This window comes from Canis lupus, chromosome 21 (assembly GCF_003254725.2).
Source record: "Canis lupus dingo isolate Sandy chromosome 21, ASM325472v2, whole genome shotgun sequence".
Classification (NCBI taxonomy): domain Eukaryota; kingdom Metazoa; phylum Chordata; class Mammalia; order Carnivora; family Canidae; genus Canis; species Canis lupus.
The window spans coordinates 27704315-27722776 of NC_064263.1; the positions used below are offsets into that span (position 1 = coordinate 27704315).

General features: G+C 36.3%; 1 pseudogene; it reads right to left on the reverse strand.

Annotated features, from left to right (window-relative positions):
- Positions 1 to 8386: 8386 nt before the first annotated feature.
- On the reverse strand, positions 8387 to 9294 carry LOC112667326 (olfactory receptor 51A4-like; annotated as a pseudogene).
- Between the last annotated feature and the right edge of the window lie 9168 nt (positions 9295 to 18462).

An 18462-nucleotide genomic window follows, 5' to 3' on the forward strand; every position in this document is an offset into this window, starting at 1 on the left:
GGGGATCCATTTAATTGTGTATAAGAATGTGAGAGGATCAGAATATGGATCTCAGAAAAGCCTTTCTGCAATGGCATAAACAGATTAGTTCAAATGTGTATACTTTATACATTGATATGAAATTTGGGGATAGCAGATTTTTTGTTTAAGAATTCTTGGACTAAAGCTATTTTAAACTAAATCATTAGGAGTAAAAACATGACCCATGTAGATAGGATATCGACAGAAACATGAATACATATTAATGCATATTAATCTGCACAAGTAATTGCCAGTAGATAGATATTTTAAATGCTTTTTTTGAGCTCATCATACATGAAGGTAGCAGTAAATTTCATAGCCTCTATTTCGTACAGCAATCTTTTTTTAAATTATATAGACCTTTATTGCTGAGAGCTCCAACTAATCCCCTCTGCCAAAAACACTGTTAACAGCAATTCCAGGACTAAAGTCCTAGGGAAATATCAAGATCCAATCACAATAATGTTACATGTAGCCATCATATTGCAGCTTTTATCCTTGAATAAGATCAACTGGAAATTGCACAAAACTTGAGAAATGTTACTATTCTTTAACTTTTCTTCCCAAATTATGCTTATGATTGTATGCTGCACCATCATCCAGGCAACAGATGCTATGGGCAGCAAATTAGACATCTGAGGGGGGCACTTGATGGGATGAGAACTGGGTGTTATGCTATATGTCGGCAAATCGAACTCCAATAAAAAATATACAAAAAATAGAAATGCATGTAATAAAAGAAGAGATAAAGTAACAAGTTTTAATAACAATTATAAAAACAAGACATACCCTGAGGACTCAGGCTACTCTGAGAACAGTTTAGTTTAAAAGAATCAAGTGTTGTTTTGAAAAGTAGTCTAGTTTGTTTCTTTGCAGAATGTGAAAGAGGGTCTAATATTAATCTTCTTCTATACAGAAACACACAGAAACTTAAAAAATTAAAGAGGATAGGTATAATTGTATTGATTTTTAAGTTAAAAAATACAAACGAAATAAACCTATTCTTATATGGGCAACTAATGTATGACAGAGGAGATAAGAATATACAATGGGGAAAAGACAGTCTCTTCAATAAATTGTGCTGGGAAAACTGGAAAGCAACCTGTAAGACAATGAACGGGACCTCTTTTTAACACCACACATAAAAATGAACTCAAAATGGATTAAAGACCTAAATGTGAGACCTGAAACCATAAAAAAACAAGAAGAGAACACAGGTAGTGATTTTCTCTGACACTGGCCATGACATTTTTCTAGATATGTCTCCTAAGGTAAGGGAAACAAAAGCAAAATTAAACTACTGGAACTACATTGTAAAATGAAAATCTCTTACACAGCAAAGTGAGGGGATGAGTGAAACAGGTGATAAGGGTTAAGGAGCGCACTTGTGATGAGCACTAGGTGATGTATGGAATGCTGAATCACTATATTGTACATCTGAAACCATAACACTGTGTATTAACTATACTGGAATAAAATAAAATATACTGAAGAGATGTACTAACCAATTCCAATGTATAGATATTATTTGGACCCTGATTCAAACAAAGTGCAAAATATACCTCTGTGTGTGTATAAATAAATAAATAATAAATAAAAAAAGTGTGATCTCTAAATATCTGCTCATAATAAATTACTGTTAACTTTTTAGCTATGATAAATGGTACTATGTTTTATTTTTTTTTCATTTTTATTTATTTATGTATGATAGTCACAGAGAGAGAGAGAGGCAGAGACACAGGCAGAGGGAGCAGCAGGCTCCATGCACCGGGAGCCCGATGTGGGATTTGATCCCGGGTCTCCAGGATCGCGCCCTGGGCCAAAGGCAGGCGCTAAACCGCTGCGCCACCCAGGGATCCCCAGGTACTATGTTTTAAAAGGTAAGCACATTCATCTTTAAAATTACATTCTGAAAAAAATACAGTTACATTCTGAAATATTAGAAGATGAAATATGATGACTGGAATTTACTTTATAATAGTCTAGTAAGTGGATAACAATACAGGTAAAACAAAATTGGACAAGAGCTGATCATTGTTGAAGCTGAGTGGTAGGTACATGGGAGCTCATCATACTATTCCTCTATGTTTGTATATGTTTGAAATTTTCCATTATAAAAGTAAGGAAAAATACAATGAAAGAATTATAAGGTATACCAATTCTTCTTGAATTTCATATTCAAGAAAATATATCCCATAGAAAAAAAGATAATAGCATTATCATTCATTCATCCATTCAACAAATATTTGAGAACCCAATGTACTAGAAGTGTGGGGGGGATCAAATATATATCATAAGTTCCCTCTACACACAAAGAGTTTGCACATCATTAATATTCCTACGTAATGTATTTTTCTTTGAATGAAATAGACCAACTGTTTATAAAGAATAAAGAGTTCTCCTTTCCATACTAATCATTAATAGTACCATGGAATGCCTTCCTTCTTTGCCTTTCCTCCTTGAGAGTTAGCATAGAGGATGGTAAAGGCATAAAAGATTTGCTTTAAATTTCAGCCTCAGGGATCACTGATCATTTGAAATAGCCAAAGCCATTGGTGTAGTCTATGATCTCAGCATCTCAGCTGTAGCCAGTAAAAAGCCTGAAATACAGGATTCACTTGGGGGTAGTAGTTGGTGAGGAGGAAGAGAGATCTTCCAGTTAACATTACCAGGAAACCTATCCTTTCACTCCAAATAAATGGATTTCCTGAAAGAAAATGATTTCTTGTCCTACTGAGAATAAAGGAAGAAATAAATACAAGAGCTACTGTACTGAATGCAGTGCTCAGCCAAAAGCATGGGTGTGAGAAAGACGAAAATTAGCAGCTCATGAGTAGAGAAAAAAGAGCAGAGGACAAAGAAAAGGAAGCAAAATGTAATGCTCTCAAACATCAGACCCAGTTTCACCATAAGAAAGGAAGCAAAGGGATCCCTGGGTGGCTCAGCGGTTTAGTGCCTGCCTTCAGCCCAGGGCACGATCCTGGAATCCTAGGATTGAGTCCCACATCGGGCTCCCTGCATGGAGCCTGCTTCTCCCTCTGCCTGTGTCTGTGCCCCTCCCTCTGTGTGTCTCTCATGAATAAATAAATATATTTTAAAAAGCAAGCAAGCAAAGTTGGCAATAGAAATTGGGCAAAGCAGAAGTGAACAATTAAAAGAAAGGACATGAATGGAGTCACAGTCCACTCAGATCTTGGGAAAGACTGAAGTATAAAACAAATTCTCCTTTAAATATATTTGCATATTGTGGATTCCAAGATCATTTCAAACCAGTTTAGTATGTTGAATTAAAATGCTTGGGGCGGGTGGGGGGGAGGACCCCTGGTGGGGGGAGGATCCCTGAGTGGCTCAGCCATCTAGCACCTGCCCTCGCCCCAGGAGCGATCCTGGTGTTGGGCAATGAGAGTCCCACAGCGGGCTCCCTGCATGTAGCCCGCCCCTCCCTCCACCCCCCCCCCCCCCCCCCCCGTCTCTCATGAATACATAAACAAAATCCTTTAAAAAAAAAAAAAGTAAAATGCTTAGGGAGTACCTAAGTGGCTCAGTCAGTTAGGTGTCCGACTCTTAATCTCAGCTCAGACCACGATCTCAGGGTCATGAGATTGTGCCTGGCATGGGGCTCCATGCTGGGCGTGGAGCCTGCTCAAAATTCTCTCTCTACCTCTACCCCTCCCTCACCATTCACACATGTGTGCTCTCTCTCCCCCCCCCAAAAAATAATGATAATAATAATGTAATAACACTATATAGTGACAGATGGTGACTATACTTACTGTGGTAAACACTGAGTAATGGATAGAAATGTCAAATTATTATGTTGTCGTACAGCAATTTTTTTTTTAAGGATAGTCCTGCCTTTAAGTTTGAAGACTGTTTTAAGAAATATAGAATCAAAGAAGGACACCACTTAATACAATTGCATTTGTAGTCATTTAAGAATATTAACTTTTTAAAAACAGTATTATTTTAAAAAATGGGGCTATCAAGGCTTAATACCCACAACTAAAAGAATGGAGGTAGACTTGTATCTCACATCTTATGCAAAAACTATCTCAAAATGCAGTATAGAGCTAAAACAAACAAACAAAAAAATTGCTAAAACCGTAAGAGTCTTAGAAGGATACTTAAGTGGTAAGTTTTTGTCACATGTGGTTGTGTGCTCTGTGATATCATTGTTACTCCTTGTCCTCCCTCTGGCTTCACAGGATCTCATATAAGCAGATATCATTTGATTATACTGACATAACTAAATGAATGAAAAGTTATACCCTCAATTTGGGGGCCATTATATACAAATTAAATGATTAAATGAAATTTGTGAAAAGTCACCTTCATATCATTACTTAAGATCTGTAAACTCATAGTTTTTTGTTAGAATCATAAGACTGCTTTCTATTCATCATGAGAGAGAAAATGTAAAACAGATATTTAAACCTATGAAGAAGCATGCTGAATTAGGACAGACTATGGAAAAATAGCTCCTCATGGTCCTAATCATCTTCTTACCAATGCCCTCTGCAAACTCAGAGGTCTCATATTTATGCACAGCAATAACTCGACCATTCGGCAAACATGCCACCTCAGAGCCAGCCAGGTTCAAGTACCTGGCTTTAAATTTCTCTCTGTGCTTGGTCATTGATTCTGGCCTAGCACTTGATTGAATGCTATCATTTAGGAGTCTGGACTTCTACTATGCATTTACAGAATTGTTGGACTTTTTTAGAGGGTTAGGGTAATGGCATCCATCCTAATCACTCAGCAAACACAGCTAGGCAGATACTATGTGAATTTTTTTGCTTGAGCTGGTGCAAAGGCAAGTGGTAGCTATGAACATCAGGAAGCTTACCCGTAAGTTGGTAAGTCATTGGACCCACATGTCAGAGTAAAGAAGAAATGGAGGTGGCATGCAGTCACCAGAATTTCACTGCTATATAGGCACCACAGTCTAGCCTGTCCTGCAGAGTCTAGTCCTGCCTCCTGCTGCTTTCCTATTGGCCCAGAAAACACTGGGGATTCCAGCTCATCAGGGGGTACACAGAGAAAAAGAAAACTCCCTGTAGGTGAAACCTCAAAGGCGACTGGACCCCAGGAGAGTCATCCAACCCCCCTGTAAATGAGAATCTTTTGAGCAAAACACCCCTTAAGCCTCCTCTGCTTCTTCTGGCAGAGTATACTGCTGTCTTCAAAGATCAAGGACATCATGTGAATAATCAGAACAGCTGCAGAGTGTAGGATAACTATGCCTTTATATGTCTGTCTCCTCCAGTGAACTTTATTCCCTTAAACTTATGTGTTTCCTTCTACAAACTGATAAGGTTTTGAAAATTTAATTTTCATCTAGCATTTTCAAAGATGGTAGTTTTCAACTGCACTCAGGCTTCACTGTGGAATTTTATAAATGTAGAGATTTCTAGTCCTACTCCAGATTCACCGAATCCCTTTCCTTGATATTCATGAGATAGTGTTGATGTTACCTTGGTATATTATGTATATTATTTTCCATGATTATTATGTTATATATCTGTATTGTTTTCATTGTAAAAACTTTGTTTATTGATTTATATACAATAGATATAACATTCACTGTCCTTATGTATAGGCTATACCATCATCCTTAGAGACATTTTTTTAATTTATTTTTTTATTTTTTGAGACTTTTTTTAATACTTTTGTTTTTATAATAACTTTATTATCTTGTTTTGCTTTTCATGGAAACAACCAAATTTACTTGTCAGTTTTATTATATGTATTATGAACTCTCATCACATAAGTAAAATTAACAGTGGCCATTTTAAAATAAATGTAACACTCTTACATTAGCTTAAATATCTTAAAACAATACATAGTTTTTGTTGGATGCATTCCTGAAAGCTCTGCAATTAGCAACAGGCCAGAGTTTTGTCTTCAGTAGAGAAGGACCCAGCCAAAGCTTGTGGAAAAGGCATTAACCAAATACTTCAAACTTCAAAGAACAGACTCTTGGGAAACTTTCAGACTATTCCAGTAGGTCTAGTGGCAGTTTCCAGGAATCTTTTCAATCAGTAGATGATAGCTTCATGAGACTGTTAACCAAGATCCAAGATAACAAGAATTAACTGCATAGGACTGAACGAACTGATGGATAACATCCTATTATGTTTGTTTGGAATATTGTTGATATTGCTTATGTTCTATTTTCTAGATATAGAGGAGGATTTTTCTTTCTTAAGCTATTTCCAACCAATAAGAAATCAGTAGACTCTGCTTTTATAAAATGAAATGAAACATTTTGAGGTTGTAGCTGATTGTCATTGAATCTTCAGGGTTCAGAAACTTTCATTGACATGTCAAGTCATTTCTTTTCATGACAATGTGTATTTGCATAGGTGCAATAAGAACCTATTCTCTTTTTACCTAGGATAACTTTGAAGACTTGTTTATGCAACCAAGGACTTCACTAGAATGTCATACTTAAAAATGTTGCTCATTTAATCAAGTATGACTAGTGACTTTTAAATAACTATAATTGACTGTATAAAATCGGTGCTGACAAAGCCCTCTCAAGTAAATTAGTCTTTTACTTGACATATAGGCATAGAACTTAAAGCTGGTAAGGAAGGTCACTTCCATGACAGACCAGGATCCTGGGATGTTTGGGGGAGTCCAAGAAAAGAAACTATTGCCTAAGGGATGTCTGGGTGGCTTAGTGGTTGAGTGGAGCCTGGTTTGGCTCAGGTTGTGATACCAGAATCCTGGGATCGAGTTTCACATCAGATTGACCATGGGGAGCCTGTTTCTCCCTCTGCCTAGGTCTCTGGCTCTTTCTCTGTGTCTCTCATGAATAAATAAATAAAATCTTTAAAAAAAGGAAAAAAAAAAGAAAATATTGCCCAAGAGTAGATACTCAATGGAGTAATTTGATGAAGACAATTTTTTGGTTGTAGTTCCCTATCCTAGATATAGAATATGATAGCAGCTTTTGAACATCCAATATGATTCTATGTAGAAATCTCCAGCACTGCAAACTTAAGAAGACCTATTTGGTAAGTTACCATTCTTTCTGCATCTGTGTAAATAGTGGGATAAAATCAAATGAAAGCCTTATTTTGTGATCAAGAATCATCTCACTTTGAAATTATACTTTATTTTAAATGGGGGAGATTATATATAGTGCTTCTGTGGAAAGCTACATTGTCTAGAGCACATTCTTATGGGTTATCTGATTCTGATTATGTGGACTTAGGTGTTTTCAATGCCTTTGAGCTATTTTCCAACTCTGCAAGTTGTAGATAAATACCAACAGCAACCAAAGTATTTCATGTAGGTAGACCCACAAATAAATTCTGTCTGGTAGAAGATCAATAAACATGTGTCTCACAAAGTGGAAGAAACTATTTGTACTCATTTGCAAATTAATGTCAATATTCCTATCTATAAATGAAATTTTTATATGGGGGCCTCTTTGAACTGGTTGTATCATTTGCCTGGTACTTTAATTAAAAGAGAGTTAAATCTGGGGTACCTGGGTGAGTCAGTTAGTTGAGAATCTGACTGCTGATCTCAATTCAGGTCTTGATCTCAGGATCATGAGTTCAAGTCTTATTTTGGGCTCCGCGCTGGGTGTGGAGCCTACAAAAAAAAATAATTAAATTAAAATTTTAATGGATATTCATTTATGTCTTTACAAGAGCTATAATTTTATCTTTTTTAAAAATTAGTCTTTTTTCTTTTTAAAGATTTTATTTATTTATTCATGAGACACACACAGAGAGAGGCAGAGACACAGGCAGAGGGAGAAGCAGGCTCCCTGCAGGGAGCCCGATGTGGGACTCAATCCTGGAACTCCGGGATCACACCCTGAGTCTAAGGCAGGTGCTCAATCCCTGACCCACCCAGGCATCAATGAAAATTAGTCTTTTTTTAAAAAAAATTGTATTTATTTATTCACAGGAGACACAGAGAAATGAGAGCATAAGCATATTTCATAAAGTGGAAATTATGAATTAAAGAGGGCTATTTTAAATGAAGAGGCAATCCTCTGTCACTTCTGATCACTATGCATATAAATGTATCCTGTTAATTCTGAAATGAATGTATAGAGTATTAGTTTAAGCATAATGTTAATGGCAAGCATATGCTGTGCTCATAAGGCTGGTTAAAGCAAGCTGGGTGAAAATGGAAACTTAGAATAGATGTATGTTTACATATGAGCCCTAATCCTAAATCCTAAACCAACATATTTGCAAGGCTGATTCTTTAATCTTAATAAACGTGTTGAAAGATGATATTGTAAAGCAATTAATATATGGTCTGATTCCTTAATGATTTGTTCTTCTTGTTCTGTGTCATTTGCTGATTGGGTTTTCAATGTGATTAAACATTCCTGTTAGCTGTGTTTCTGACACAGCTTCCTTAAAACTATACTTTTTATCTGTTGGCTTTTCACACAGTAATCAATGGGGTTCATCAATGGAGGTACCAACAGGAAAACATCAGCCATGAGGATCTTGATGACTGGGGAACTGTGTTTGGCAAACCAGTAGATAACAGCTAGAGAGAATATGGGCACATAGAATATGAGCACAGCACAGATGTGAGAAACACAGGTGTTGAGGACTTTGAGCCTTTGCTTCTGTGTTGCTATGCTCAATCCTACTTTCAGTATCATAATGTAGGACACGAAAATAAATGTTAAGTCTAGGATGCCTGTGACAGCCACAAATAAGCCATAGATGACATTTACTTGTTGTCAGAGCAGGCCAGCTTTATGATACCCTGATGGAGGCAATAGGAATGGAAAAGGAGGTTCTTCTTAGAGTTTCTTAGATGTTTTACAGTGAAAGGGAAAGGGAGAATCAACAAAGCATTTTTGAAAGAAAAAGCAATGCTGGTGACTCTGGCACTGGTCAGAGGTGTATCTCAGAGGGTGGCAGATGGCAATAAAGCAATTGAAGGGCATGATGAGACGAATTGATTACTCCATAGCTGAGAGTCTGTGAATACTTGGGCAAAGCAAGCATCAGAAGAAATTCTTGGAGAATTGAACAAGATTATCCTTAGCAAGAGATGGACAGTCCTAGGTCAGAGAGAGCCAGCATAGAAAGAAAGTAATTCATGGATGCATGCAGAGATGACTGATTTTATGAAAAACAGAATGGTACAGTTCCCGAGGATGGCAACGAGGTACATGAAGCAAATGATGATGGAGACCCAAATGTTGGCATGCTCCAGCCCTGGGATCCGAAACAAGAAGAAGGTAGAGATTTTAATTTCAGGGGTGTTGAAGGTGGACATGCCAGGTAAATGAGAGAATCAAGATGAAAGAGGCTGGGGAGAGGCTTCTGGCAGTGCTGCAAATATACTAGTTCAGACACTTGACTCTACCTATTGCAATCATTGATATGCATGTAATTCTTAGATATAAACCTTAATGGAGAAAGATAGGAAGAGTAGTCATCAATATCCAACTGAAAACAAAAACTGAGAGAAAAGGAAAACAAATTTATATCAAAATTGAATCTTACTAACAGATATTAGGTTATAACAGGTATAAGTTCTACACAAGGACTGATTGATAAATTAAGATAATTTTATAGCTGCTTCTTTTCCCATTTGAGAATTTGATACTTTCACTTTTAAATATAAACATTATAACTGGGATCCCTGGGTGGCGCAGCGGTTCGGTGCCTGCCTTTGGCCCAGGGCGCGATCCTGGAGACCCGGGATCGAATCCCACATCGGGCTCCCGGTGCATGGAGCCTGCTTCTCCCTCTGCCTGTGTCTCTGCCTCTCTCTCTCTCTCTGTAACTATCATAAATAAATAATAAAAAAAAAATTTAAAAAAAAATAAACATTATAACTTAAATACTGTTAAAATTTTAATTACTTTACGTAAAATTCAGAGACTAATATATCTTTACACAATGTCTTCTAATGTAGACATGGATTTTTTTTTCCTTTCTTCAAGTCTTCTCTTATGTCTCTCACATATTTGGTCATTTTCTCCAGAAAGATTTTACATCTTTTGTAAAAAAAAAAAAAAATTAGAATCCTTATGCAATTGTTGCAATAATTTATAGGATCATTTATTCTCTCTTATTTTTCTATTTTTTGTGATGATTACTGGTCATGTAGAATACTGCAGATTTTTGTTGTGGAAGCCTGTGATAAGCCTGTCTTTGCTGGTCATTCTATTTTTTTTTTATCTTCCCTTCCTACCTTATATGTCTGAGTGCCTCCTCATCTTCTTTTGCCCCCTAACTGTGTATACACTTCTGTAAAGAAATCCCTCAGCAAACACTCCTCAATTGACTTCCTCATGTGCTTCTGTTTCTTGCTGGCACATGATCTTTCATTTCTTTTATTTAGGAATTTCATCTCTTCTAGTCTTTTTTCTTCACTTGAGAGACAGAGAAAGAGAGAGAACGAGTGTGTGGGGAGGAGTCAGGGAGAAGTAGATGCAGCACTGAGTATGAAGCCCAAGGAAGGGCTTAATCCCAGGACTTGAGCTGAAGGCAGATGCTTAACCAACTGTACCACTCATGTGCCCTTCCTCCTCAAGTCTTTAGGCTGTTCTTTTTGTCACTGATGTTCTGCAGTGCAACATGCAGTACACAGGTGGAGATTTACAATTAACTTATTTTGCTAGTAATTTAGTATTTTCAACCTAAAAAGTCATGTATTTTTTCAATTTTGAATACCTTCTGCCATTATAACTTTCAACATTGATATATTGCTTATATATAAGCAATGTTGATCTTATATATGATCTTATATCTTTGTTGATATATAAACAATATATATCAAGCAATATATATCATTGCATATTGAAACTTCTCAGTCTAACTTCCTAGTTAGATTGCTTCATATCTTCAAACTCTTTATTTGTTTTTGTTGCATTTTGATGCATTCTTTAATACTACTTTCTTACTTACTAATTCTATTTTCTTCGGTGTCTTTAGATCTGGACTATGTAGGCCATTTTTTAGTACCTTCATTCTTATCTTTTTTTTTTTTTTTAACTTTATTTATTCAGAGAGAGAGAGAGAGAGAGAGAGAGAGACAGGCAGAGGGAGAAGCAGGCTCCATGCAGGAAGCCCGATGTGGGACTCGATCCCGGGTCCCCAGGATCACACCCCGGGCTGCAAGCGGCGCTAGACCACTGCACCATCGGGGCTGCCCCATTCTTATCTTTATATACATCTTCAACTAGTTTGTCACAATAATTCTGTTGCCATGATGAAGAATTTTTAAAAGCTCATGTTTCCTTTTTTCTTAACTATTTATTTTCTACAATTCATGTCTCCTACAATTTCAAATTCAGGTCACTATAATCCACCCTCAGTTTTTCCAGGCTGCTGTTACTTCTTGAACTTTCATTGCCTTCAGAATGGAGTTACTGGACTGAACCCCACATCCAACTTCTTATATTTATTTCCTTCTGCCCAAACTACTTCCATCTCTGGGTTGTCTGTAAACATTTTAGTGACATTTATTCCCCTTAAAAAGAGGTGTTTAGGAGACAATTAGAAAGAAATGCTTAGGAAGTTTTGAATTATATAATAAATTGTATATACATACATATATATATATATATATATTTTTTTTTTTAAAGGAAAAATCCTGGCAAGTGTTTGGATATTGTTCACTTTAAAGTTTGGCAAGCTCTCATACAAGTTGACAGTAAGGCAATGAATAGAATGCAGTTTTGGTGACTAATACTATTGTGATATCCATCTGCCTAAATATTCATCCAGTTGTGTTGACACAACTGGAGGGCTACTGAAATGTTGCTACTAGTGGAGGGCTATGCCTTAGACTAAGGGCTATGCCTTAGACACTAGTCTTCAAGTTCCCCAAACTTGCTTCTAACACTAATCTGATGCAATGAAATGCCAGGACACCTGCACCCGATGTTTATAGCAGCAGTGTCCACAATAGCTAAACTGTGGAAGGAGCCTCGGTGTCCATCGAAAGATGAATGGATAAAGAAGATGTGGTCTATGTATACAATGGAATATTACTCAGCCATTAGAAACAACAAATACCCACCATTTGCTTCGACATGGATGGAACTGGAGAGTATTACGCTGAGTGAAGTAAGTCAATCAGAGTAGGACAATCGTTATATGGTTTCACTCATACAGGGAATATAAAAATAGTGAAAGGGATTATAGGGGAAAGGAGAGAAAATGAGTGGGAAAAATCAGAGAGGGTTACAAAACATGAGAGACTCCTAACTCTGGGAAATGAACAAGGGGTAGTGGAAGGAGAGGTGGGTGGGGGATGGGGTGACTAGGTGATGGGCACTGAGCGGGGCACTTGACCGGATGAGCACTGGGTGTTATACTATATGTTGGCAAATTGAACACCAATAAAAAATAAATTTCTATATAAAAAAAAACACTAATCTGAAAGGAGTAAGACAAATATTTAATGAAAAGCTGAAGTTTTAGTCCAATAGGGGTTGTACAAAATTTTCTTGTTTGTTCTGTGCAACCACACAGTTAAATGCAGTTATTAAATTATTCCCTCCAGGACAGATGGCATCAAAGCATATTTACTGTCAAATTTGCTGAGCTAAATGGGATGTTTGAGAAATGTTGCTTTGCTGCTGCCTGGAGCCCCTCTTCTGCTTGTCTTGTCTTTTAACTCACCCACTTCTGTTTTTACTTCATCAGCCTTACTTATCAATGTCTCCACCTCATTCCAAGCACTTCTTCCTTGATTGTATGGAGATTTACTCCTCTTTCAGATTCCTCCTGGATAGTATCTAGCAGTTTCTAGCCTGTTGTTGCTTCGTAAACTTTCATTGCTTTCTAAATGGATTTTCGAACTAAATTCCACCTCGAACTTCCTATATTTATTTTCCTCTGCCCAAACTACTTCCATCTCTGGATTGTCCCTAAACATTTTAGTGACATTTATTCCTCTTAAAAATGAGATGTTTAGGAGACAGAAAGAAATGCCTAGGAAGTTTGGATTATATAATAGATTATATTGTGTTTCTCCCAAACTTCATAGGTTGTCAATAACTTGGCATTATTTTTGACATATAGTTCTCATAATGTAATAAAAAAAACTTGTTTACTGATAAATCAAGAAAAATGGAGTATGAAAGTTTTTAACAAGCACGTTATTTATTCTTCACTATCAACCTCTACTTCTCCAAAACTAATATATACATACATACGTATATATCTTTAGAAAATTATATATATATATATACATATATTTTATATATGTATAAAGATATATACATATCTTTATGCTATTCCTCTCTGGAAGGGCTATTTTATTTGCTTTTTTATTCATTCATGAGAGACACAGAGAGAGGGACAAAGACATAGGCAGAGGGAGAAGCAGGCTCCTCCCAGGGAGCACGATGTGGGGCTCAATCCCAGATCCCGGGATCATGCCCAGAGCCAAAGGCAGACACAACCACTGAGCCACCCAGGAGACCCTATTTTATTTGCTTTAAAGTGTTACACTTTTAGAGTCTACAGGAGAGTAAAACACTGTACGAAAAAGTTTCCAGTATGTTGTTTCCAACCCAATTCTGTACTTTGTAAAAACATTAAAAAATGCAGTTTAAGTAATAGACACAGAGTGTCCTTAAAGGATGTAGTTGAAGTAAAGTTTACTATTTATATGGAAATTGTTTAAATATGGTTGTTTATCATTTTCTTTAAGTTAAAGGTAGAGTGATGTTTAATGTAGTCAGGATGGTGTCATCGGGAATGCTTCAGGTGTTGAGCATATGCAGAGACTGAAGCAGGCATTAAGCAACAAAGTCATGATAGCTTTACCAGGTGAAAAGGTACACATCTTAATGTTATTGACTGATACGATCATGAAGGTTATCAGGTATTTACCAAGGTGTTGGCCATTGCATTTATACTGTGGAGGCCGAGAAAAATCAAGGCCATTCCACCTCAAGTTTAGCATTAGCACAAGTACAGCCATCTTAGGCCCCTGTGAATAAGAGCTGAACTTTATAGGAAAAACAGCAGAATGTCCTCAATGTCCTCGGCAGGGAATCCCATATCAGAAAGACAACAGAGCCCACACCTGTGGTAGAAAGTCCCATATTAGAATGAGAACAGAGCTCAATGCCCTTGAAAGCCCCATATCAAAATGTAAACAGAACTTGAGAAATTCTTCCATCCCTTCTGAAAATCCCCTAGACCAGCCTATAAAAAACCCAGCTGTAACCCACTTCGGGGTCCAAGTCCCTGCTCCGTTGTGTCCGGTATACTTGGACCCAAGCTCGAGCTTGCTAATAAACCCTCATGTGCTTGCATCGGTGTCAGCTCCTTGGTGGTTTCTCGGATTCGCAATCTTGGGCACAACAATATTTTTAGTTTAAAAAGGAGATGAATGCAGGATGAAGCCACCCCAATCCAGTTGTTAAGGTTGATCAGGTAGTAAGGGTTGATCATGACAGTAGGATTCTAGTCCTTCTTCCTGGATATCTTTTAGCATAACAAAAGCCTCTGGGGATGAGAACTCAAATTATCCAGAAGGACTAAAAAGACCCACAAGTAAGTCCTTAAATGAATGAATTCAAGGAATGTTTAGCTAAATTCCCATTATGCATATGAATTAACCATTTATGTTCAATGCCCAAGGAGACCTTCCCTAGGCAGCTTCACCCATTGCATCAAGCAGAATTGATTCTTTTGTCACCTGAAATTTTGGAGTGTGTATGTGGTTCCTCTGGAGGAGTGCCACATTTTGTTTTCCAAGACCATTATGTTTTTCCCTATAATTTGTTTCTCATATTCAGTTTTGCTACTGCTGACAAATACAATTTTTACCTTAACAAATGATGTTAGTCTTCTTATTCAAGAGCATTTGATTTTATTTTTAGAGGCCAGTCTAGCATACTCTTTTAAAAAATTTTCATTAGTTTGTGGGAATGCTTTTTATATTAAAGAATATAGCCTTCTACTGTGATGTGTGTGCAAATAATTTTTCATCTTATGTCACTTGTATTTGTCTTTGTTAGTGATAGTATCACAAGGTAGGTTCTCTCTGAATCACTGAGGTGAATATTTGTGTCCAGAGTTTATTTGGAGAGTAATCTCAGATTAAAGACCTGTAGGGAAAGAATGAAAGAGAACTAATGGACAAAAAAGTTGAGCTCCATGCAATTTTAACAAAGACTACACCATCTTTGGGAATCACTACTTCTAATCCTGAAGAGTCCAAAGTTGTGAGGACAGAAGGCAAAAAATCCCGTGTCCGTCCCACATTTTCTTTTTTGGGAGGAGGTTGTCAAAGGCTTTGGTTTCAAGGTGTATATTGAATATATTAGAACATCTCCAGCAAAAACAAAACATGAGTATGGAAAACATAAAAAAGAAAAGAAAAAACAGAAAAAAACAAAAAACTTAATCCAGGAGGTCATATATTATCAGTTTAATGGGAGGTTTTTGATTAAGCGATCTCAGGATTATGAATTTAAACAAAATTAAGCTATTGCTGTGAAATTTTAAAATATTAGTAGTGATAAAGATAGAATAAGTGATTTTAAAGAAAGATGTATGAACATCTTAAATTTGACTGCAGAGCAAACAAAATTAGATGTGGGTAAAAAAATTGCAATAGCTTGACAGGATTTAGAAGACAAAGGAACTGATGTTTTCTAAGTACTTAGGTGTAATTAATTTAACCTAAGACCTTACTTGAGGATGGTTTCCAATAAACAAACCAATAGGGAAAGAATACAGGAGCCCTATTAAACAGTGCAAAACCATAAGGTAATTAAAGTAAGTCCCAGGAGTTCACTTGTGCAGTAAACTAGACGGTTTTAAGTCTAGTTTGGAAAAAGACCGGGGAGAGCTCTAATAGGGCAATATTTAGAGGAATAGGTGGAAGCCTAGGAATTGTACTATGCTTGCAAATTTAGAATAGTGTAAGAAGGTAAATAAGGCAAAATAATTCAAACATTAAAATTAATTAAAAAACTGAAGAAAATTTAAGTCACTATGCAAATGGGTATGCAATAATTACATACTATCTATATTCCTATAGTCATAAAATTAAAACTATTTGTACATCTTCAACTTTTAAGGATAAAGTATGAAAGGTTTTTCTGTGGTGACAAAACAAAATAAACAATTTGGAAGTAAAAATATAGTCAGTGGAAGGAAACTTTGTGGATACAAATATCCTCATTTTTATTAGGTCAGAAGTCAAGATATATGCTTATATTTCTTTGAATAACAAAACAACCATAAGCATATCATTTAACTGTTTAGCATTCAAATAATAAAGAATTCAAAATAATGATACAAACATATGAAGAAGAATAGGAACTTCTGGTTTCTGGCTCCATAGGTAGGAAGCTTGGAAATTGCTTTTCCTTCCTAAAGTGACTGAAAAATCAACAACTTTTGTAGAAGAACTAAGAGGTGAGAACAAACCCCTGCACCCAAGATTGCAGAGATGGAAAAATGAATACGGGGAGTCACGGTTTACTGGAATAAAGATTCATTAGCAGAAACCACTTTGGGAACTATTGCTGGGTTAGCAAAACCTGAAGTACTAAAGACTAGACTTGAGATAAGTGAAATGGAAAATGGAAAAATAATTTTATTTATTTATTTTTATTTTTAAAAATATTTTATTTATTTATTCATTCATGAGAGAGAGAGAGAGAGAGAGAGAGAGAGAGAGAGAGGCAGAGACACAGGCAGAAGGAAAAGCAGGCTCCTTGCAGGGAGCCTGATGTGGGACTCGATCCAGGTCTCTGAAGGAGATGCTAAACCGCTGAGTCACCGGGGCTGCCCAAAAAATAATTTTATAATTAACAAAACAAAGAATTGCTTTTTAAAAAATATAAACAAAATTGATAAACCCTTGGCTAGACTAAGAAAAAAGAGAGAAGCCTAAAATCAAATCAATGTCAGACTCTAAGCCACAGACTGAAGAAGCTCAGAGTACATCTAGTAGGATAAATATTTTTTAAAAAATACACTTAGGCTTATCATTTTCAAATTACAGGAAATTAAAGATTTTTTAAAAATTGTAAAATAATTCAAAGGGACAAAACATCCTACCTATATGGGAATAGAGATAAGAATTATATCTGACTCAGAAATTATCTGCTAACTTTGGGCTTTGTTTTTTTTGTTTGTTTGTTTGTTTGGTTGGTTGGTTGGTTTTATTTTTTTGTTGTTGTTGTTGTTTTTGCTTTGTTATCGTTTGCTTGTTTTTCTGGTTCCTTGGGTTGTAAAGTTAGGTTATTTATTTGACAGCTTTCTTCTTTTTTAATATAGGTGTTTATTTCTACAAACTTACTGCTTAGCACTTCTTTTATTGAATTCCATATGTTATGTATGTTATATATGTTTTTGTTTCCATTTGGAGATATTTTGTAACTTTTTAAATTTATTCTTTTACCTAATAATTGTTTAAAAGTGTCCTTAACTTCCATGTATTTGTGAATTTTTCTGTTCTTTCTGTTATTGATTTCTAGTTTCACTGTGTTTAGAAAAGATACTTGGAATGATTTTTATCTTCCTAAATTTGTTAAGATTTTTTTGTGACTTAGCATGTGATCTCTTGAAGAATGTGACATGTGCACATGAGAAGAAAGAGTTGGGTGGAATGCTCTGTATTTATCTATTAGGTCCATTTTTTCTATTATGGCATTTACTTCTCCTGTTTATTTATTGACCTTTTGTCCACTGCAGTGGGTAGGGTATTGAAGCCTCCTTTTATTCCTATATTACTGTCAATTTTTTCCCTTCAAATCTATCAATATTTGTTTTATATATTTAGGTGATTTATGGTGCTTTATATTTATGTAATTGTTATATCTTCCTGTTGAACTGAATCTTTTATTATTATATGATAACCTTTTATGTTTCTTATGATAATCTGGAAGTAAAAATCTATTTTGTCCGATGTAAGTATAGCCATCTCTGCCCTCTTTTAGTTAGCATTCACAAGAAGTATCTTTCAACACTACTTCATATTCTGTGGAGGCCGAGGAAAATTAAGGCCATCCCACCTAAATTTTAGCATTAGCACAAGTACAGCCATCTTAGGCCCCTGTGAATAAGAGCTGAACTTTATGGGAAAAACTGTAGAATGTCCTCAATGTCCTCGGCAGGTAATCCCATATCAGAAAGACAACAGAGTTCAGAATTGCCCTCGGGCAGAGAATCCCATATCAGAAAGACAACAGAGCCCACACTTGTGGTAGAAAGTCCCATATTAGAATGATTACAGAGCTCAATGCCCTTGAAAGCCTCATATCAAAATGTAAACAGAACTTGAGAAATCCCTCCATCCCTTCTGAAAATCCCCTAGACCAGCCTATAAAAAACCCAGCAGTAACCCACTTCGGGGTCCAAGTCCCTGCTCTGCTGTGTCCGGCACACTTGGACCCAAGCTCGAGCTTGCTAATAAACCCTCGTGCGCTTGCATCGCTGTTGGCTCCTTAGTGGT